Source organism: Lissotriton helveticus, chromosome 9, assembly GCF_964261635.1.
Source record: "Lissotriton helveticus chromosome 9, aLisHel1.1, whole genome shotgun sequence".
Classification (NCBI taxonomy): domain Eukaryota; kingdom Metazoa; phylum Chordata; class Amphibia; order Caudata; family Salamandridae; genus Lissotriton; species Lissotriton helveticus.
This window is the reverse complement of record NC_136070.1, coordinates 455,423,575-455,447,021: the sequence shown is the minus strand read 5'-3', so window position 1 is coordinate 455,447,021 and position 23,447 is coordinate 455,423,575.

The window sequence follows — 23,447 nt, the reverse complement described above, 5'->3', positions numbered from 1 at the left end:
CCACGTCTTCAACAAGGCCGACTCCACCATCGCACCCCAACTCCGGAACATCATCAACGCCTCCTTCAACACCGCCACCTTCCGGGAGAGCTGGAAGCACGCCGAGATCAGCGCCCTCCTGAAGAAACCTACAGCGGACCCCACCGATCTCAAAAACTTCCGCCCCATCTCGCTCCTCCCTTTTCCTGCTAAAGTCATCGAGAAGATCGTCAACAGACAGCTGACCGCCTTCCTCGAGACAAACGGATTCCTCGACCCCTCGCAGTCCGGCTTCAGAGCCAACCATAGCACCGAGACCGCCCTCATCGCAGCCACCAACGACATCCGGACCCTGCTCAACAGTGGCCCTCATCCTCCTGGACCTCTCCGCTGCGTTCGACACGGTCTGCCACCGCACCCTAGTCCAGCGCCTCAGCAACATCGGTATCCAAGAGAAGGCACTGGAGTGGATCATCTCGTTCCTCGCCGGAAGAACACAAAGAGTCCGCCTCCCCCCGTTTCGCTCCGAGGCCACCGAAGTCATCTGCGGCGTCCCGCAAGGATCTTCACTCAGCCCCACCCTCTTCAACATCTACATGAAACCTCTCGCAGCCATCGCACGCCAGCACAACCTTAACATCATCTCTTACGCCGACAACACCCAGCTGATCCTCTCCCTCACCAGAGACCCCAACACCGCCAGAACCTGCCTACACGAAGGGATGAAAGACGTCGCCGAGTGGATGAAGGACAGCCGCCTGAAACTGAACTCGGACAAGACGGAAGTCCTCATCCTGGGATCTTCGCCCTCCGCCTGGGACAACTCCTGGTGGCCCCCGGCCCTGGGCACCGCACCCAAGCCAACCGACCACGCACGCAACCTGGGCTTCATCCTGGACCCCTCCCTCTCGATGACCAGACAAGTCAACGCCGTCTCCTCATCGTGCTTCAACACCCTGCGTATGCTTCGCAAGATCTTCCGCTGGATCCCGACCTAGACCAGGAAGACTGTCACCCAGGCACTCGTCACCAGCCGACTGGACTACGGAAATGTCCTCTACGCCGGAACCACAGCCAAGCTACAGAAAAGACTCCAGCGCATCCAGAACGCCTTCGCCCGACTCATCCTGGATGTCCCCCGACGCAGCCACATCTCCAGCCACCTGAGGAACCTGCACTGGCTCCCCGTCGACAAGAGGATCACGTTCCGGCTCCTCACCCATGCACACAAGACTCTCCACGACCTGGGCCCCAAGTACCTCAACGACCGCCTGACCTTCTACACGCCCACCCGCCAGCTATGGTCCACCAGCCTCGCCCTCGCAGCCGTACCACGCATCCGAAGAGCCACCGCCGGAGGAAGATCCTTCTCTTACCTGGCTGCCAAGACTTGGAACTCCCTCCCCATCCACCTTCGGCTGACCCAGGACCATCTCGCCTTCAGGAAACAACTCAAGACCTGGCTGTTCGAGCAGTAGCATACCCCTCCCCCCAAGCGCCTTGAGACCCTCCCGGGTGAGTAGTGCGCTATACAAATGGCATGATTGATTGATTGATTGATGGTGCCGCCTGCTGGATCCCAGACGGTGGCCTCCCCAGCTCAACTCCTGGCTGGTGAGGTCTTTGGGAAGACGTGGTGCGCATGGGCGCCGCCTTCAATACATCTGCTGCCTCGGCCCGCTCGCGGACTTGGAGACTGTCGGGGCAGATTTGGTGCTCCCATGGTGCTGCCTGCTGGATCCCGGATGGTGGCCTCCCCCAGCTCAACTTCCGGCTGGCGAGGTCTTTGGGAAGATGTGGTGCGCATGGCGCTGCCTTCAATACCTCTGCTGCCTCGGCCCGCGCGACGGGTTTGAGGTGAAGGTACCCCCCCCCACCGCTAGTGTACCTGAGAAGACCGCTGGCTGAACCAGCTGGACTGCCTGTGCCATCCTCTTGTGCAGTCCCCCCGCCGGTAAAACAAAGTGAATGTATGCTTGGTAGTCCTCTTCGGTGTACCCGCTGGCGGAGGTGAAGAGGTGAAGAGGTGACTGAAGCCCTGGCTGCGCTGCTGACGGACCAAGGGAGCAAAATTATTCACTGGCTCATTGATACTTGCCACAGGAGGGACGGCGGGTCCCTAAAGGACTGCGCTAATTGGACAGGCATAGTCATTGTGATCCATACAAGATGTAGGTGGGATTAGAGTTTGCCCGCCACGTCCCACAAGCTATTACTCCACTCCGCAGGCGGCCACATTTTGGGATGGCGGATGGTGCTAGTGAGTACAACTACGCATTAATCCCTATATATGGCCCATAAATAATAAACACCCTGCCAGTGTTGCTGTGGGAGCTAGGGATACCGCCTGGAATTCCTATGACTTGATCTTGCCTGCTGCATGGGAACTGTGAGGTTGCTGCTTCATCACAGCTGGTTTCAAACAAGAGCTAAGACGTGACTCTGATTTCCAGCCTGCTGTGCCCTGAGGTGGCAGAGAGTTGCACGCGGCTGCCCCAGCGCTTGTGCGGAATACCTGGTTTGCTCCAAGAGGCACCCTCACTGATGCGAGTTATAATACCAGCCCTGACCACGTGGGATCTCTTACTGCGATTAACTGAATCCCTCCTGTCTCCTGAGGCCTGGACAGCTGGGATAGGCAGCTGGCGGCCTGGTTGCAGAGGGGCCACAGTGAGTGGCCAGCTGGGCCCCATGACCTAATTTGCGAGCCATAAAGCGTTGGCCAACTGCAAACTACTGTCACCGAGCCGTGGCTCACGGCACTGCTTCTGCCCTGGGGATCTTGTACCATACGCCTACTTGACGTGGTGCACGACGGATATACGCGTTCTACAACTAATGTCGGGCGACACCCGGGCGCGCACTGGGATGGGGGGAGCGCAGACCCTACCACTGCCATCCAAGTCTAAACTGGAAAAGATGGTGAAGCAGGGACTCACGGATCAGACTGCGAACAAGCTGGATGCAGTGCTCGCTGCCATGGAGCGACTGGAGGAAACACTTAACCAGTCCCGCACCTCCCTGGAGTCCAAAATTGACATGGTAGCCATTGACCTTACCCACTTGCACGCTGATCATCGGAAACTAACAGATCGCACTACAGCCGTGGAGTCTACGCTTGCTGACATCATGCCACATGTGACACAAACAGACGAGCGTGCAAGATTTGCTGAATCGTGTGGAGTTCCTGGAAGAAAGAGCTGAGGATGCCGAAGGGCAGGCACGATGAAAATACTGTGCGCGTAATAGGCATACCGGAACGATGGGATGGGAGAGAGCCCGTCCTACAAATGGAAAAATGGCTCAGAGAATTGTTCCCAGAAGGGTCCCTTTCATCACACTTTGTCATACAGTGTGTGCACAGAGTTCCGGCGAGGCCCCCCCTACGGGATTAAACCCACAGCCCATGCTCCTTCGGATCCTCAACTATCGGGACCGAGATTTAATACTACAGGAAACAAGGAAGCTCCAAGATGTTCAAATTGACAATCACAGAATCATGTTTTTCCCGGACTATACCATCCAGGTAAAACGCCAGAGGTTTTTGTACATGGAAGTGAAGAGGTGTCTTCAGCAACAAGATCTGAAATACTCTTTGCTATTCCCGGCCCTCTTACGAGTGGTTGCTAATGATAAGACACACTTTTTCAACACATCAGAGGAGGCAGAGGAAAGGCTAGACACCTTTACTAATGTGGGCCCCGGGACCGCACCGCAACACTTCCAAAGCTAAAAGGCCCCTTTCGCCGCCGACGGAGGGTGCGTAGGTTCACAGGAGCAAGGACACTGCCCTCGCCAACTATAGTCCCACACTCAGAAATGATTCTCAGGGGCAGCGGGATGCCCTGCAGGCGGTAGCAGAAATCAGCGGGTGGTTGGTGACTGAGGATGCGTCTAAGTCAAGCCAAGGAGATCTGTCCAGCGATGACAAACAGATTTATGGCCTACAAAACTCATAGGACTCGACTGAGCAGCCAGATGTAACCCAGAGATGGCGGACCTCATAGCATGAGCACTACTGGCTCCTATCTTTGCATGGACTATGAATTAAGGTATTGGGGTGTGTATGCGGGGGTGGGCTAAACTGTGCATCCATGGTGGACGTAGCTACGTCTGCAGTGTATTCACTCACAGCTGGGACTGGTATCATACTACATGCGGGGCGGCGGATTTTTGCTATGTGAGTTGTTGCTATTATGAGGGCATCAATGTGGGCCACTCATTTGATAAGTACTTCTAAATTAATATACGCAGCCAGCCACACTTCTACTGTCTTTTGCCTGATAATGGGGAGTCTCCTAGCTGCTGGATATGCGGATTGTTAGCTAACGAAAAGCAGTTCGCAGTACACCCCTCCGGATTGTTTTGACTGTTGTCTCCATATGGGAGTTTGGACGATTGCTAGTTGCATTTTCGCCCTTTTGGTATTGCATATGATCATGTTTATGTTTTGTTTTGGTTTTGTTATGAGATATCATCCGTTATGTGTGGGCACATGTGCTGGAATGTGCCATAAGTCATCGTACTGGACAAATTGAGTGACACTAGGACCCGTTCGGTAGATACACCTATCTGGCTGCTACAGACACAGATTCATTTGAAGGGTTGTTATACGTATGTCTTCGATTAAAATTGGTACCTGGAGCGTGAGGGGCATGCACACACCATCACGTAGATACCAGATATATTCATACCTCAAATGGCATCACATATAAATAGCTTTACTGTAGGAGACCCACCTGACCAAATCAGAGGTACAACGCTTACACCGCCGCTGGCGCAGCCAACTGTATGCTACAGGGTACTCAACTTTTGCGAGAGGGGCATTAATATGGGTGAGGTCAGGTGTTCCACTTACAATTACACAAACACAGATTGATGCAGAAGGGAGGTATGTGGTAGTTAGGGGCATGCTAGACTGCCGACATATAGTACTAGCATCACTGTACGCTCCTAACACAGAACAAGCTGCTTTCCTAGACAGGGTGTCACACATCCTCGCACCGTGGCATGATGTTCCCATGTTATTAGGAGGCGACTATAACAGTGTCCTTGATGTCTCACTAGACAGATCCTTTCCGCCCCTTCCGGGCACCAGCACCCACCACGCCATGGAAGCCTTGACTAACTGGGTAACACAGTGGTGATTGAAAGATGCCTGGAGACACTGTTATCCTCGCGACAAGGTGTATTCCTATTATTCAGGGGCTCATAACTTGCATGTGTGGAAAGACCATTATATGCTATCAGAGGCACTTCTTCCCAATATATGGTCAGCTTACTATCTAGGCAGGACGCACTCTGACCATAATCCTCATGTATCAGAGATGCTGTGGGAACACCCTCGGCCACCAATCCGACTTGGCAGCTTCAACCTGATTTATTGCTACTCACCCTTTCGTACACTACTAGCTGCCAGCATCACCCAATACTTTGAGGACAATACCGGCACAGCTACAACACCTCAGGTAGAATGGGATGCACTTAAGGTGGTGATCAGGGGCGACTCTCTCGATGGACTAGCGGGCATGCAGAGACGATTGGGGGCACGACTTCAAACTGACATGCTCCAGAGAGAGGGAGACGCGATGGGGGAGATACTGGAGCTTTGAAGCGGGTTAGGGAAGAGCACGCTAGATTGGTTGATCGTCTCAGTAATCTTAATTACGCAGCACACTCTGCACGCACCCATCATATGGGGGACAAACCTGGTAGGCTGCTGTCGTGGCTGATACGGCAGGACATAGCTACAGTACCCGTGACAGCAATACAAAACACACAAGGAGTCATGGTGTTTACCCAAAGTGATATACACCGCGCTTTTGTGGAGCACTATTCCAAGGTATACAGATCTTGTTTGACAGCTACGGCAGCTGATATACAAGACTTACTTTCTACCCTAATATTGCCACAACTGGCGGAGCACCAACAGGAGGAATTGGGTGCTCCCCTGCTTTCGGAGGAGCTGAGAGATAGTATCTACTCACTTTCTAATGGTAAAACGCCGGGCCCCGACGACCTGCCGGCTGAAGTCTACAAGGCATACTCAGATATACAGGTGCCGGAACTGTTGCGGGTATATGAGGTGACTCTCGAATATTCAACGCTCATGCCAATGCAGAATGAGGCTACGTTAGTTTCCCTTTTGAAGCCAGGCAGAAGTCCTGATCTCCTAGGCTCCTACTGCCCGTTGGCTCTGTTGAACACAGACTATAAAATCCTTGCTTCCATGCTGGCCAGGCGTATCTCCCCTTTTGTGCTGTTTTTGGTACATGCTCCGTTCCCGCCAGAAGTACCTCCCTAAACATTCGCAGGTTATTTAGAATTCAGAAATATGCAGTAGAGAATTGGCCCCGTTCTGGTTGTCTGGAACTAGACCTGGAGAAGGCCTTCGACTCGCTGAAATGGCCCTATCTAGCAGCGGTCTTGCCTAAATATGAGCTGGGTGATGGCTTCTGTCCCTGCTGCTCTTTTCTTTCGCTATGGAGCCTCTGGCAGCTCTTCTCCGAAAGGATGTAGATAATTGGGGCACCCCTTTGAGGATGGCATTCATGTGGTGTCTTCATATGCGGAGACTTGTTATTGTACGTAAATAACCTACATGCATTACTGCCGATGATACCAGCACTGTTCCATAGCTTTGAAGCAGTATCGGGCCTCAGGGTAAACTGGGCTAAGTCAGGTGCCTACTCTTTTCACGAGGCTGTGGCCGTGACGGATATGATGTTCAACGGGATTATATTTGACTGGTATCGGACCACGTTCAGATATCTTGGTATATACATCTATAGATCCCCAGTTGACATACTGGAGGGTAATCTGGTTCGCGCTATCTCCTCTATAAGATCACAGATACAATTCTGAAAGATGCTGCCACACAACGTGATGGGCCGCATCACCTTAGCCAAGATGATAGTGTTGCCCAGGCTTTTATATTATTTTGCAAACCTTCCGGTGTATGTCCCAGTGAGGTTGTTTAGGGAACTAGAGGGGTTAATCAGAGGCCTAGTTTGGAATGCAGGGCGACCCAGGATAGCATTACAGAAGTTATATGCACACCCGGCATGCGGGTTTTAGCAGTACCCCATCTGGAAATATACTATTTAGCTGCACAGTTGTAATGGGTCGCAAAATGGCTATGCGGCAAAAATCTGACTGACACGGCGACCGAGACAACGATCTGGACAGAGGCTCAAATATACGGACTGTTTCATCAGCTATATGTGGAGTTAGGCCATAGATGTTACAAGAGAAGCCCCCACCTCACAAAACACACGATCCCGTATGCTCCGACACGGCCTCTCGTCAGGACGCCCAGAGGTAGAGACCCCATAACGGACGCAATGATGATGACCTGGACTGCAGCGGGAGTGGACATGGTAGGAGATTTATACGTAGATGGCACCCTATTACCTTTTGAGACATTAGCAGCGGATATCGGACTATCGGTGGGCCAGTTGCTTCTACACGCAGCCATTATATGTACACTTACACTAGCATGGGGAGACATAACTGAACCACCGGCACATCAGTTATTGCAATATCTACACGTAATGGGGGAAGGATCGCAGTGATACACTGGCTAGCTCAAGCCCTGTATTAAAACCACTGCAAAGGCTTCGGGCACAATGGACTGACAACAGAGGCCGTCCCTGGACTGATAAAGAGTGGGAGCGTGTTTTGGCCTGTGCCACACACATACCACGTAATTCAAGATTTGAGCTTATACAAACTTACATACTACATAGGGCGTACTTATCACCAGATAAAATTAATAAATATTATGCCATCAACAACTCTGAGTGCCCGAGATGCCGTTCCCTAGGCTCTGACCTACTGCACATGCTGTGGTCCTGTCCCTTGTTTTTACCCTACTGGTGCGCAATTACAGGCTTACTTGCCACATGCACTAATACTGAGGTGCCTAGCACATGGAAACTCTGTATTCTGGGGGTTTCTAAAAGAACTAAGGCCAACAAACTAAGTTCCAGATTTCGCGACCTGGGCCTAATAACAGCAAAGCGACTTATAACTAAGCATTGGAAACACAAGGATCCACCGGAGGTAGCACACTGGGTGGGGTCCCTGGAAGTATGGGCGCAGGCAGAGAGCACCACTCTACTTAGGGAAGAAATTGCAGGGTTGCAAAAATATCCAATTGCACAGTCCTGGGACGTCATGCTCAAAACCCTTATACGCACCACTGCTGCTCTACGGGAACCTCCCGCACACTAGGCGTGAACAAACAGCAGGCTGCATAGAGGTAGGGGATGCGCTGTATCCAAGTGTCACATTGACCACGACTGCTGTGATTGGTGCAGGCCTCGCATTCCTCACAGGACGTTATACAGAAATGGCTTTGTGACATGACACCTTAGCATTTATGTAAACCGTATGACACATGTGAATAGTAGCCCATATTTTTTTGTTTGTTTGCATATTAGTCTAGCTGTCACCATGCCTCAATGGCACATTGCACACTAGTCACATATCCTCTCAGTTCTTTGATATCTCTTTCTTTTGTTCTGATATTATTATTTAATTTTTTATATTTTATTAGATATGGCTGTTTATTACAACAATAGATATCTAATGAGAAGAGTCGGCATTTACATGTACATTGATTTTGCTTACCCAGGAAGTGCTTCACTCTGTGAACTAACAGTTGTGCCGCTTTAAACAGAATACTTTTACATATATGGATGCATTACTGCATTATCAAACATCGGCATGGTGAGGCGCAATTGCTAGGTACACTTTGACCGCTGAATGGAGATAACAGACTGTGCGGGCTGTAGATGCCCGAGGCGCTATGTAAATGTATGAGCACTCCTACACTGGTGAGGCGTATATTACTACAACTTTGAGAAAGAAATGTGTTAGACTATATACGCACTGTCATACAACAAATGTTATCATCATAAGTGCTGACATGTATTATTGCTAGTAATGTATGTAACTGATAAAATAAAATGCAATGAAGATATTAAAAAAATACATAACAATTAGTATAGCATAAAAACAGTATATACAGAAGATCCCATAAATCCATAAACTTTTACAACTCATTCTCTAAAAAAAAACAGAACATCATAAAGTGCACATTGAGTTGCGAGTGCTTACTGACAATTTTAAAAAGGTACCTACACTATTAACTCATCATTTTGTAATTTACTGATTGTTAGGTAGGCTTCTTCTAAATGTATGGGTCGTGTGTTCTAACAAAATGGGAGCAAAAACTGGTGAGTATATCGGCTATTAAATTTACAAAAAAATAAAAAATGGAGTGTTGTCTGCCCACTCCTGTCATCACATGGGCAAGGTAATTGTCCCAGATTCGCAGTATACCCCAAAGGAAAGCAAAGCAGAAATTTTACTGTATCTTTCCCCTTAGCACACCTTAAGCAGTCTCTAATGATCTCTCTAGTCAGAGACGCTGCGGGATTCTTCCAAATCGCAAGCCAAAAGAGAATGGGTCGCGCCTTTATAAAGTCTTCAACATAATGTAAATTTAGTTATGCCTGACGAATCAACTGTGAGGTCAAAATCGGGGCTCCTAGTACTTTCCTACAGCATCTATTTTCTTCAAGTTGAATACTATTGCACTTTGTGTGTCCCCATATCTCTGCACCATATGTCGCAGTTGGAATGCACTGTGTTTTGTAAATTTTCAAAAGTACTCATATTATCCCTGACTTTTTAGGCTGCGGTAAACTTATAATTGAGTTGATAACTTTAGAGAACGTGTTCCTACTATTTGTCACATGGTCAGTCCATGAACCATTGGAAGAGAAAACAAGCCCAAGATAGGAGAAGGTGCTTGTAGAGTGAAGTTTTTGCTCATCTACAGTGAACAAATTTAAAATATGCTTTTTTGGCCCACAAGACATAATAAATAATTTTTTTTAAATTAGTACACAAATCTAAGCTACTCATAAAATCCACAAAGCCCCGCACTAAAATTCGTAAGGCATTTAGCATTCGTCCCATTAAAACAGCATCATCAGCATACAATAAGGTGAGTGCTTTATTTCCGTTCATTTTGGGGACATCATTAGTAAGTGTGATAAGGGATTTCTCCAAATTGTTAATATATAAAATGAAAAGCAGTTTTGCCAGAACACACCCCTGCCTTACACCCCTATCAATTCTGATGTCCCCTGAGACTTCCCCACTAGTATTAGTCCTTACTCGCACCCGTAAGTTCCTATGCAGGTATGCTAAAAAACCAACTAAAACTTCATCTAATCCATACTCCAAAAGGGTAGACCATAACCGGGACCTATTAACAAAATTGAAGGCCGAGGTAAGATCCATAAAAGCCATATATATAGGGGTTTGCTTAGCTACAGTATATTTCCCAATAATTAATTTGAGGTTCAGACATTGTTCAATAGTCCCCACTTTGCTTCGAAATCCTCGGCCCAAATCTTTATTCTGTTGTACAAGATCCTCCTCAAAATTGTCATTGTATTGTCTATTACAGAGATCGGCCTGTAACAGTTGGGTTGCGATCGGTCACCCTTTTAAAAAAAAAACACGTGGTGGTTTTTACGTGGCTGTGGGAAGGCCTTGCGTATGCAAAAAACGTGTGAAGCCTTAGTGACCGCGGTGGACGGTAAATAGCTTCTGTGGGACCATTATAATTTGGAGTGGGGAAGCGCCTGGAGTGGGGAAATTAAAGTTTTCTGCCACCGCCACCAGCATGGATGGCCTTCTGTCCGGCACCGTAATGAGCCCCTTAGTCTTTTCTGAAGTACCCATTAGAAAACACTTACATATTGTGCCTGATACACAAACTGCTGAAATTATGGGAGAATTTTTGAAACCCACTCAAAGTTTAGACATTGCATATGCTCAACAACACAATTTAACATGCCTGCTGCATAGATTTGAATAGGACTGTATTAATTCAATTGAAGACAAACATAGAGATATCATGGGTAAAGTTGCAAATCACATGAAAACTTCACCATGGGCTCTTAAAGAACTTGAACTTAAAAGGAACACAAGCTGCGATTGCTTTAGACTAGCAACACAGAGGAAAGCTGTGTAAATAATGTTGTAAACCCGAATACAGTAATAATGTTGTTGGGTCCAGTGAATGTGATCACACTTTCCAAATTCTACGAATATTGGGTTTATATTTCGGAGGTGTAGACTTTGTATTTCCAGGGATTTACTAAATTTGTGGGGAAAATGCATATTACAGGCTATCTAAAAATATAATGGTATGGATCTTGCTATAAGGTAATAGTTTTTCCAAAAATGTATCATGTGGAATAGTCTGATGAACCAATGAAATAATACATACCAGACTCAAGAGTGCCTCTGAAATAATAGGAGATATATTCAGTGCAATAATTCCATAAGTTGGGGTGATACTAAATTCTCACAAATTTTGAAAACTCTCTACTGTAGTTGAGAAACTGTCAATTGACACTGCAGATGGATTCATAGCCATAGATACTGAAATGTTTCTTATGAGATCTGTGGTGCTCCAAAACCGTCTTAAATTAGACGTCCTCCTCGCAAAGGAAGGTGGAGACAGTTGAATGCTGAAGGTGCAACAGTGCTGCAGCTATATCTCTGGTAAAAGTAAAGATTTGAAAGGGTACTTTACTAACATGACATACCTGGACAAAGATTTGAATGAATTAACCTCTTGCATGCGTCGGACGGCCCCCGGCCATCTGACGCCACGCTGGACGTGTGCGTCAGACGGCTGGGAGCTGTCCGATCTGCGCACACTTGGAATTTTGCCTCACCGCAGCAAAACACCTGCCGTGTCCAAGGGGTTAAAAGCTGATGGTGCTTGGGAATCAATTGGGAAGGGATTTTATGCAATGGCAAAATGGTGTACTAACCTGGGAAGTAGAGTCGTGGGACAAATTATAAAACCTGTACTACCAATTGCTGCTTGCATACTAATGCTAATCATTTCTATCAAAACTTACAGAAGTTTAAAAAAAGGAAAGAGACAAGAGGGGTGAAAAGAAAAAGAGCTGAAATAGAATTGGAAGATAGACAATGTGGATACTATGATGAGATTAAGGGTATGGAGCAGTTTAGATTAAAACTAATGAGAACTACAGAACTATAAAGTGAAATCAAATAGGATAAAGATGAAAGTGTGATGGCTTGATTCACCATCAAATGGGGAAGTGCTTGAGAGGGAAATGCATTTAGACTTTTAATGATATAAGAAACCAAACTATGAGACTTCTGAGAGAAAATCAATAAATGGTGCACCAACTACACGTTCAAGAAAACATGACAAGATAAGAGAACCTTTAGTTACTGCATCATAAAAGCATGTAGAAAATATTTATTTCAGATGAAATTATTCGTGCAAATAATATAGACTGTGATTTACTAATTGACAAAGTACTATATTTCATTAACATGTGCTAGAAATGTGTAAATAGTGAACTCTCATTCTATAGAGTTTATCTCTAATTAGTCTTTATCATCATTTATATGTGTTTATAACTAATGAGAATAAGACAACCAAAAAGATTAAAACTGATTATGAAATTAAAATGTATCTTTGTGCATGTAGATGTGTGCACCAAAATGACAAAACAAAGTAGGTGTTACACATTCCCAATTAATGATGCATTCATGAAGCTTTCAGAGATTGCATTTCCCACATGTACTAATGTTATACACCTAAAACTAATTTCAAAATTCAAGGTTTGAAATATATTTACATGTTAGTACATTTGAAAAGTAGTAGTGTACCATATTGACACATGTTATTTGTAACCATACTAAGTAATTTCAAATGCATCAGTTACACTAGGATCATGACATTTTTCTGTTCCATATGAAGTAATTTCTAATAATCATATATACATTAAGTCAAATTAGCTCAATTAATGTGGGCCTGACTGTATATGTAAAGTCTCTTGACTTGTTAAATCTACTGCTCGTGAAAGAATGTCTCAATATAACCAGTAACGTGTAACAGTGTTTTCTTTCCTGAGTTCGAATATACTGTACAAGACACTTTGCTACATTTTCCATTACAGTCCGGAATAGCTACTTGGGAAACTGTCCTCGCTTATGTGTTCTTGCTAAAGGGACATTGTTCCGACGTTTCACATATTGGACTGCTTAAGGACTGTGTATTTGCCCTACCTATTTCTCTACATTTTGTATCTTCTTTGTGTCGCCTGACACTCATCCCATACGAACTGACCAATGAACAGAGTGGCCTCATCCGATGAAGTGACTTCAGGAGGTGTCACTGCAGTACTTTAAGAATATAATATGGCTCGATTGAACCGACAGTCGCACTCCCGCGAGCAGGCTGATGGTGACGGATGGGCTGCTGGCTATTTTCTTACTCTACTCATGCAAACCCATCATGCGGTAGAGACTTTGCGGAACATTCTTGGTAATCGTGATTTTCCCAATGGAGATGGCTTCCTTTCCCAACTAATGCATACACCATAGGCACCTAGTCGTCTCTTCCTTCTAGCTACACTGCTTGAACTGGAATCTGTCATGTCCCTTTCTGAACTTGTGAGCTTTGGTATCTTATTAGAATTAGAACAAATTCTCTTCTAACCTGATGCAAATTTACTGATGCATTTGTCTTTCTTAATGTTTGATAAACTATACTAAAATTTTCATATCAACTCAGCTATCACGATTATGTCCATTCAAGTGAATGTGCATTCTAAATTTGGGTTTATCAATGATCAGGAGATATCATGTTAGAGAGATCAAGGAGCAAGAAATACTACTGCTTTTATTCTTTATAATTTTAACTGAGCTCTTGGTGTGTATGATTTTGGCTCACCTATGTTTATTCCAGAGATTTAGGCTTGATGTTAAATCCTTTATCTTCACAGCACAGTTTTGAGAGTAATTCACATGAGTTTAATTTCTAATTTGTAGTCCAGTTATCCAATTCCTGTTTCTCATTGGATAACAGTTGTGACCCTTTTATATCCATGCCCTCTCTGCACAAAACAAGGTCCATTCTAGGATTTAGAGAGAGTGGTACAAAATATAAGGTAGGAAAAAAGAAGAAAAATGTAATGGGCCCAGAAATGCTACAACATTTATTCTGATAGCGTGAAGGATAGTTTCCCGTCCAGTGAAGTTAGGATAAACAGGGGAATCCCTAATGATTCCCCTATTGAGCCCCTGATTACAATTAGATCGAATCCAAAGCTCTATGTTCAGCTAAAGGTGATCAAGTGCCAGTATTGGAGAAGTGTGACAAAGGCATCGAGACAGATTCATGGGCCCAGAAACGCTACAAAATCTAAGCCTGGGCTTAGTTTGTGTAGCAGCACTACACATAGCTTCACGTAGTATACTTTAAACTTTGCGTAGTCACGTAGTCTGTGTAGCTGTAGCTGAAAACACTGTGTACTTGTCTGTATTGTGCTAAAATTGCAAACTATTTGCAAAAAGCTTCCTGTACATGACCAAATATGATAAAATAAGCTTTACTATCTTTATATGCTAAAATGCATATAGTACTTTCACAATAGTGAAACTGAAAAATTGGCAAGCAGTGGGAGATGTGATGATTTTGAGATCCTCCCTAACCTAGAGGGAGTACCAAACAGATGCCTTGAAAACAAAAAAGCACATCTTATTGAACGATTTAGTTGTGTTCCCATCCTCTTAGGACAAACCCAAACACAGATATTGGCAAACAAAATATTTCCAACCAAAGGCCCTGCAAAGCATTATGAGATGAGATTAGCAGTGTGCAGTGAATATTATATAGTATACAATATCAAAAAAATTCTACAAAGAGCTGCAGTTCCACTGGTCATCCCTAGATGTCCCTCACGAGTCAAACGCAAATGCTTGATGAAAGGGTTTCAATGGTTTTGCATTTGACTTGTGAGGTACATCTAGGGACGACCAGTGGAACTGCAGCTTGATGTAAGAATAATTTCAATGCTTTGCATTTGACTTGTGAGGGACATCTAGGGTCGACCAGTGGAACTGCAGCTCTTTGTAGAATTATTTTGATATTGGATACTATAATATTCACTGCCACTGCTAATCTTGTCCCATAATGCTTTGCATGGTCTTTGGTTGGGATTTTATTTTGCCAATAACTGTGCTTGGGGTGGTCCTAAAATGATGGGAAGTTCAACAAAATGTGCCTTTTGTTTATGCTCTTTGTGTTCAAGGCATCTGCTTGGTGCTCCCCCTAGGTTAGGGGGGACCCCAAAATCATCAGCTCTCTCATTACCTAACGTTTTCATTGTAAACGTTCATTTTTCTGAATTTGTTATATGTTGTTAAGCATGTAAAATTGCTTGTTCAAAGCAATTGAGAATATTGTTCATTTAGATGCTACTTGAGTAAGCACAGTTATGGTACTGTACTACGTGGAAATAAGTACAAACTTTGCATGCTCTGTCAGCATAGTGAAGTTTTAAGCCCAGGGTTAACAAAAATCTCAATTCTTCAGAGAGGCCATACAACCAGTTAACAGTGACTGAAAGCATCATCAAAATCATATCATCCATGTGGATGACAAGAAAAGACAGTGGCAACTGAATCACCCTCACAAAAATGAAAAATGGCATTTCTACAGCATGGTTTTAAACCAGATTTCAATTTTGTGAGATGGCTGTCAACTGCTGGTCCTCATTGTACAGCTAAGGTGGAGTATCGTCACTCTAGATTCCACTCCTTCTATTGGCAGAGAAAGATTCACCTGTGTAATGGACAAATACATGCACAGTATTCCTGATATACCCCATTCTCAGACAACAAGCACAGAATTGAATGCACATTTTGCATCCACTAATTAGTGCATCACACACCAACACTAGTTATAAAAACGTGCAGCCTCATTTTGTGAGCTCATCATAATCTCGAGAAAACGAGCAGCTCTTATTGGTTTCTATGGATAGGTAAGCAAAAGGTGCTTACAGCTAAATTCCCAGCACTACCCAAACTAATTTTAGATACAGCATGGCAGATATTATGATTAGTAGTAGTATTCATTGTAGATATTTTCAAACATCTTTATTCTTAGAAGTGACCATATGTGCACTTTTTACATATGTACACTGCATTCTACATGAAAATGGGGGAGTGTTGTAATATTGTTTTCGGTAAATGGATTACTATGAATGTTCTAACTACCCACTTTTCACAGTTCAAGAGAATCAACGTTCTGCACCTGTTTCCTCAGTATAATTTCCCTGACTTATATATGAGAGTGTTACCTAAGGAATTATGCAAACAGAATCAATGAATCTATAATGAAGGTGCTACGCTTGATTCTATGGCAAGATAGGAGGTTAGCCTTACGCCTTATCCTTTATTTACCACTTAAAAGCAGCACCTATAAAGAAACTCATAAAGAACACTAACAACCAAAGAATGGAATAGTACACTAAAGTCCAAAAAACACCTCCTGCCAGACATTATCTTCCTCTTTTCTTTACTGCTCATGAGCAGAAAAGTATGTTTTTAATTGGGAATTATTATAATAGTTTTATGGTTTTATATGCTGTATATACTGTACTGTATTCTAGGTAGTTTAATCCTATATATGGATTTATATTAGGTGTAGCTACTGTTCTTAAGATTTAATATTGAAAGGATTTGAAGTTTATGAGGTAATAATTGTTTTTCTGAATTGTAAATGATTGCTACTCCCAATGTTTGTAGTGTACCTGGAAATCGCAGGCACACGGTTAATAATTATACTATAATTGTAGGATTTTAGTTTACCAATAATAACGCTGATGGTTGAAGGGAGCGTTTTTGCTTGCGCATTCAAAATCGCATTGATGTGCATTTGGCCCAGTGTGACTTCAGTGCAGGCTTAGAGCTGGCAGCTATCTTTTTTGTGGGCAATCTCTGCGTCCAAGGCTGTTTTTCAAACGGAAATAGGCCTTGTTGGATGTGTGCAAGGAAACAAAATGGTTTCTTCCCTAGCGTGTGCTGAGAAAGGCATGGTTTCAGAGAAGGAGCTGCCAACTGGATAAGAATAAAATATAATTAAAGAAAAAAAAAGACATCATTATACCACCTATCAATCCTTTAGGTTTATTTTGGGTACATTAAAAAAAATGTAATGGCAGGAGAATTTAGCTGTGTTTCTAAAGGAGATAGATGGCGATTTCGGTTATTAGGCAGCCTAGCTAGCAACTGTCATTGTGGTGAATTAGTTGACACTATATTGTAGTGCAGTTCCTATATTCCCAATAGGCTCTGCGCATTTGAATAATATATCCTATAGATGTGACATAGGACTTAAATTGACTAGGTCTCTATCGAATATATTAGACTTAATTGTGAGTGCCAGCTAGCTCAGAGGTCACTAGAAACTTTCTCGAATAAACAAGAAGGGATTAGTTTCTGAAAACCGCATAAACATGACAACTTTGTTTCCCAAAGATAAAATGTATCTTCAGAGTCGTGGAAACAATAGATAGATATTTCACTCAGTCAATCATGCATGCTTCGTTTCATCAGAGGTGCAGAGAACTAGAAAGACGGGCGTTTTCAATAAAAGTATTTATTGAACAGTCTTCTTTCTCATGCAGAAGAAGTGAACTGCTACAATCGTAAGACTGGCTGCAAAGTATAATACGTACAGCAAGAAGAGTATTATAAAATAATACTGTAAAAGCATGGTATGGTTTCTAAGCCATAAAATACATACATAAATAAATAAAGACTAAAAGTACTCAACTGGTGCTTCTAAAATACGCCTACCCCAATGTACCTAACCTAAGTCTAGTACGAGGGAAGAAGTAAGTGTGGTGTAGCATAATTTTAGTATTCGTTTGCCAAAAATCTATCCAAGATTTCTCTTAGGGTCTAATCAGCTCCGTTCCTTGGTTTTAGAATGAAGGTGGTCTGGTATCTATCTATCTCAGGACTCAAATACCCAACACCCCGCAAGGAGAGCTTGGAAACACTGGAGCTGGATTTCTCGGTGAGAGAAAGACAGCGTCTCTCTCAGTGCGGCAGCTGGAGGGTCAGCTTCCTTCGGCACTTGCTGTAGCGAGCTGCGTCGGGCAAGTAGATAGTCGAACTGCTCCTAACCACCGCGTGTTTGCTAGGGCAAGTGTGGGCATATTTATACCTTGAAGGTGCCGAGTTTGACGTAAAGTTGGACATAATAATGTCATTAAAGAATCGCAGTTCTTTGAAAACTCCATGAGTTCTTGGACAAATCAATATATCAATATTCAAGTAGGGGAAGTCCCTGACTGCGGAAGCCGAGTTTTCCAAGAAATCGTTGTGGCTTTTCGGAACTAGTGGAAGTATCCATGCCTGTATTTGGACTGCAGGGGCTATGTCTAAATATGGTTATGATTTCTATGCCTAAATAAGGACAAGGTGATTTATACCTACATAAGGGCATGAAACGGGAAAATTACACTAGGGTGCTAAAATGATATACAGAAATATCTGTTGTTGGACACCTGTGTAGGGGACTCCAAGGCCCGAATACTTTGCCCCAAGGAGGAGGGGCCACAAAACCGATGCTTCCTGCCACATGCCGCCCGCACTATAAAGCGTTTGGAAGCATCCCATGGCACGGGACGCTATATATGTTGTTGGACGCCTGTGCAGGGTTCTCCAAGTGCCAGACTACTTTGTATCAAGTAGGAGGGACAACAAAACTGACGCTTTCCAACACAGCCCACCTGCGCTATAAAGCGGTTGCAACCATAGTGCAGTGTGTGCCGCTATATCTGTTTTTGGGTGCCTGTGCAGAGGACTCCAAGTCCCACACCAGTTTTCCCCAAGAAGGAAGGGCTACAAAACCAATACTTCCCGCCACACATCGCGAGTGCTGCAAAATGCTTGGAACCATTCCGCAGTGAGGGCCATGATCAGGCCATGCCCAGGCAAAGCCTGGGCTAAAGGTAGGCCCATCCTGTGTCTGTCAGCAACAGGAGTAGACTGGGCTGGGCCACCTCTCTTGGTCTGTGAAGTGGGTGAGCAGGGTTGAACTAACATTGAGGACTGGTTGATCTAGACTGTGTGCTATATACTTATATAGGACTGCATCACATATCTGTTGTTGTAATTTGCTTTTGTTGTATTCTAATTCAGGTGATAAACCACAGTGGTTCACTTAGGCGAAATAGCCTCATAAGTGTTAAAGACACCTATGGTCTCAAGCACATTTGAAGACTAAACCTCTCATAATGATAAGTGAAATCGTAAAAACATGCATCTACTCAAAACAACATGATGCTAGACTCCTTTTAGCATTTTTTTATATAATAAAGAAGGAGTTAAGTTGAGCTGTGGTTAACAGCGTTTCGATCTCTATGGAATTGAGATCATCTTCAGGACAAGGTGTGTGAGCATCTAGTATATAAAAAATAAAAATAACACCAGGGTCAACTATACTTAACCCGATAGAAACCTGCAAAATATCTATTAGTGCCAATCACTAGAGACGTGCCTGGTTGGTGAAATATGGAGTTAGTCAATCGCTATGATCATGCTAGTTAGAGGGGGGATGACAAAACATGTAGAGACAGTTGTTTGACTACACAGGAAAGAAAGGAAGGGGAGGAGAGGTGAATATCCATCTTGAAGGGCCCAAGTAATGTAGTTCCAGGGGGCTGTAAGAATACCACTAAATTATATACCTTGAAGGAACGTCAAGAAGTTGAGAGAAAATCTGCCAAACACTGAACAAGATGGGAGTAAGTCGTAAATTGATGGGGAAAGCCTCGCAGCATGCTGACAAAGGGGTTTTAAACCATCCCCCTAGAGTTATTCAAAATGCTGAAAATGGGGGCAAGGAACCAAGGAAAGAGAACTCACTTAATGTGGCGCCGATTGTGCCGTGTTCCTGAGGGGATCCGAAGTAGAAAAAGGAGTAGGAAAGGGATGCCTTATCTATTACAGCTGCTGAGCGGGCGAGCAAGTTAGAGGCCTGTGGTTAATTAAACTGGGAGTGAAGAATACCTAATGTATTGTAATCACTTGGTCCGCACTAATCACAAGAGAGTGAATTAAAGGTAGCGGTCTTGGAAAACGTATTTGGTAGCATAAGAATTTACAAATGTTCTCATCCGAGTCAAGCGGCACTCCGAGAGAGAGCTCCGGGGTCTGTGCTTAAAATCAAGAGCATGCTGGATACTGTAATAAGGAAGTGTGGTAGTTAATACTGGTGGTCTGCATGCACATGGTCATCATGACTGAAAGAACACTAGAGTGCAAAGTGATAGAATCAGTGAACATGCGTGAAAGAAGGAATGAAAAGCATGCACATGGTCGCCTGGACCAAAGAGTCATCAGAGTCAAACAATTTAGGTCAAGGATCAGAACGCATTCGTAGTTAAGGGAACATCACTCATTAATTTACTGTTGAGTCTGGGAAAGAAGGGTTGCTATAATGATGACTAGAGCAAGCTGGTGAGTAATTGCTACCTAAGACAGGGTCAAATCACATTAAAATGAGGAAATAACAAATTAATAGGAAGCTTGACTATCTGTCAGTATTAAAAACTGTGGTGTGTGGAAAGAGGTGTAGGTAATTCAAGAAGGGGCTAGCCAAAAGGCGGCCTCTCCACACCTAGGGAAAAACATTGAAATACCCCACTATTATTAATGCTTAGTTCTTAATATAGACACTAAGGGCCAGATGTAGGTGGCCAAATACCGGTCGGTAAAGCCGAAATTCTGTAAATTTTGGCTTTACTGACCGGTATTTAGCCCTGTGCGATGTACGTATTACCAAATGCCATCGGTAATAACGAATAGGTAAATCCAAGGGAAACAGTTACCGATTCCTTATTTACCGATCGGTGAACACCGAAACAAATAATACCGAATCGCTAAATAATGAATCGGTAAAAAATCGGAAATGCGATGTAGAAAAATTCGTTAATACCGAATTTGACCAAAATCAGTATTAACGAATCGTTATTTACCACTCATCCAGAGCAGGTGGTAATCAGATGCAGTGCATAAAAACAGCCCCAAAATGCAACAGTGTGAACACAATGGCGGCCCTCTACGTCATAGCAAGGCGGCTACATTTGAGAGCAGCAGGAGTGAGGTTTTGGAGACGGGAAGAGCTTGTGTACTGACTGTGTGTCACACTTTTCCAATTGACTGAGCCAGAAATCCATGAGATGTACAGGCTACACCCACACACCATCCTTGACCTGATACGGGACCTGGAACCATATCTTGAGCATCAGACACCAAGGGCACACACAATACCCACCCATGTGCAGGTGCTCTGTTGCCTGCACCTCCTGGCATCAGGAAGTTACCAGGGTGTGATAGCCACAGTAGGTGGTGTGTCACAGAGCCGCCTATCCCATTTTTTCAACACCTTCCTGGACACCATGATGGACCGAATGCATCATTACATAACCTTCTCCAGCACACAGGCGGAGCTGCAGAAGACCAAGCTGGATTTGTACCAAAAGGCACAGTTCCCACACATAATAGGCTGCATCGATGGGACCACATACCAATCTGCCCACCAGCAGCAACAGAAAACATTTACCGCAACCGCAAATCCACTCACTCCATAAACGTGCAGGTGATATGTTATGCAAACTTCATCATCACTGACATTGTGGCCAAATTCCCAGGGAGTACCCACGACTCCTACATATTCAGGAACAGTGGGACCTATACACGTCTGGCTGCTGGTGAATTCGGAGAAGGATACCTACTAGGTAAATCAATGTCACACACCCTGATGTTTACCTTGGATTAACCTATTGGTGATACAAATTAATGGCACTTTGTTTTACATTTAGGTGACAGCGCATATGCCCTCTGGTCTTTCCTACTCACCCCATATCTCAACCCATCCACCCCAAGGGAGAGGAGATACAATGTGGCACATAAGAGCACACGCAACGTAGGGAAGCGCACATTTGGAGGTGCACATCAGTACAGCCCCATAAAATGTTGCAAAATAATAGCAATATGTGCAATGCTACATAACCTTGCCACAAAAAAAGGAACAGCAGTGGAACTAACTGACTCTGAGGACGAGGGCGAGTACAATCCCCAGCCAGAGCCCTGCGCAGCTGGTGTGGCAGCAGAACCGGATGGGAGACACAGACAGGCTGAGATAACAAGCAACTATTTCTGAGTGAGTAAGGAGACAGAGCCAGTTCTTGTATTTGTGTGATGTAGTTTAATAAACACACCACCAAGATCAAAACCAGTGTCCATACAGACATGGGTTACATCACCCATCAAATGAGTTCCAAATCCAAGTTTCATCTATTTCCTGCGCCCACGTGCTGCATTGCCACATTCCTTGGCCCCACTGTCTGTACTGCCTGTATGTTCTTGGGCAGCGCTGTGGGGTTCGCTGTGCCTCCTGCTCTCGGTGGGAGAGGGCGTAATGCTACTATGGATAGTAGCCTCCTCAGTGTCCCCCCCCGCTTCCGTAGTGGCCACCTTCTCAGTCTGCAGCAGTTCCAGTGCAGAGGTCATTGTCACCATCCCTCTAGCTACATCCCTGCTACAATGTGCCATCTCCTCCTGCATGGATATTAACCGTCTGCACATTAGGGAGGTAGCAGTGGACAACCGGTTCACCACCTTGGTATAAGCCTCAAGTCTCTACCTCTCCCTGCGCCTAGAAAAGCAGTCCGCCTCCAACTGGCTACACAGCTGCCTCACAGACGTTGCAACGTCTCTCATGCCCTCAGACATGTTGTTCATTGCACTTATTCCCTTTTCTTTCTGTGCATGTGCTTGTCAATGTGCAACATCTCCCTATGCATTGACCGCATGGCTCTCCATTGGAGGTGCTGGACCTTAAGCATGTTGCCTTCCAGTCCAGCGAACTCACTTTCACCTTGCTCCGAGATTTGAGGACTGGCTGGCCTTGCCCTGCGGCATCTGGAGGATGTGTGGGTGCGCTCGGATGGTGTCTCAGCCCTTTCCATGTTGCCATCCTCATCCACTGGAGACTGTTGGCCCCCTGTGCCCTCCTCCTCCGACACCTCCATCTGCTGGAGGGTGGCCATGGCATGCCTCCGGCCTGACTGTGGTGATGCTGGTGATTGAGGCAGTGGGGATGGAGTTGGTGGTGATGGCGGCGTTGTCTGGTGCTGTGGTGATGGAAATGTTGTTGGTGGTTGTGCGGTGGTTGTGTGCCCTTCAGGCGGCTGCTCCTCCTCCTCTTGTCTCCCCTGTGGCCTGGGTGACTTCCATCTGCTGCCCTCTGCTGCACTGCGAGATGTCTTGCCTGTAATGACAGAATGTAGATATACTCACTAGTCTGGCTGCATATGCATTGCATTAAACATCATGCCTGCTAATCACACTGACTGTCCTCTGCTTGCTAATTGCTTTCACATGCTATTGGGTTTGCCAGACTGACTGTTCTGAACATGTGTTTCCTAAGACTACATCTCCCACCATGCATTGCAGGTAATGAGTAAAACATGGACTGGAGTGGGAGTCCCTATGCCTCTCTGGGGATTGGGGTTGGGGAGGGGGAAGCA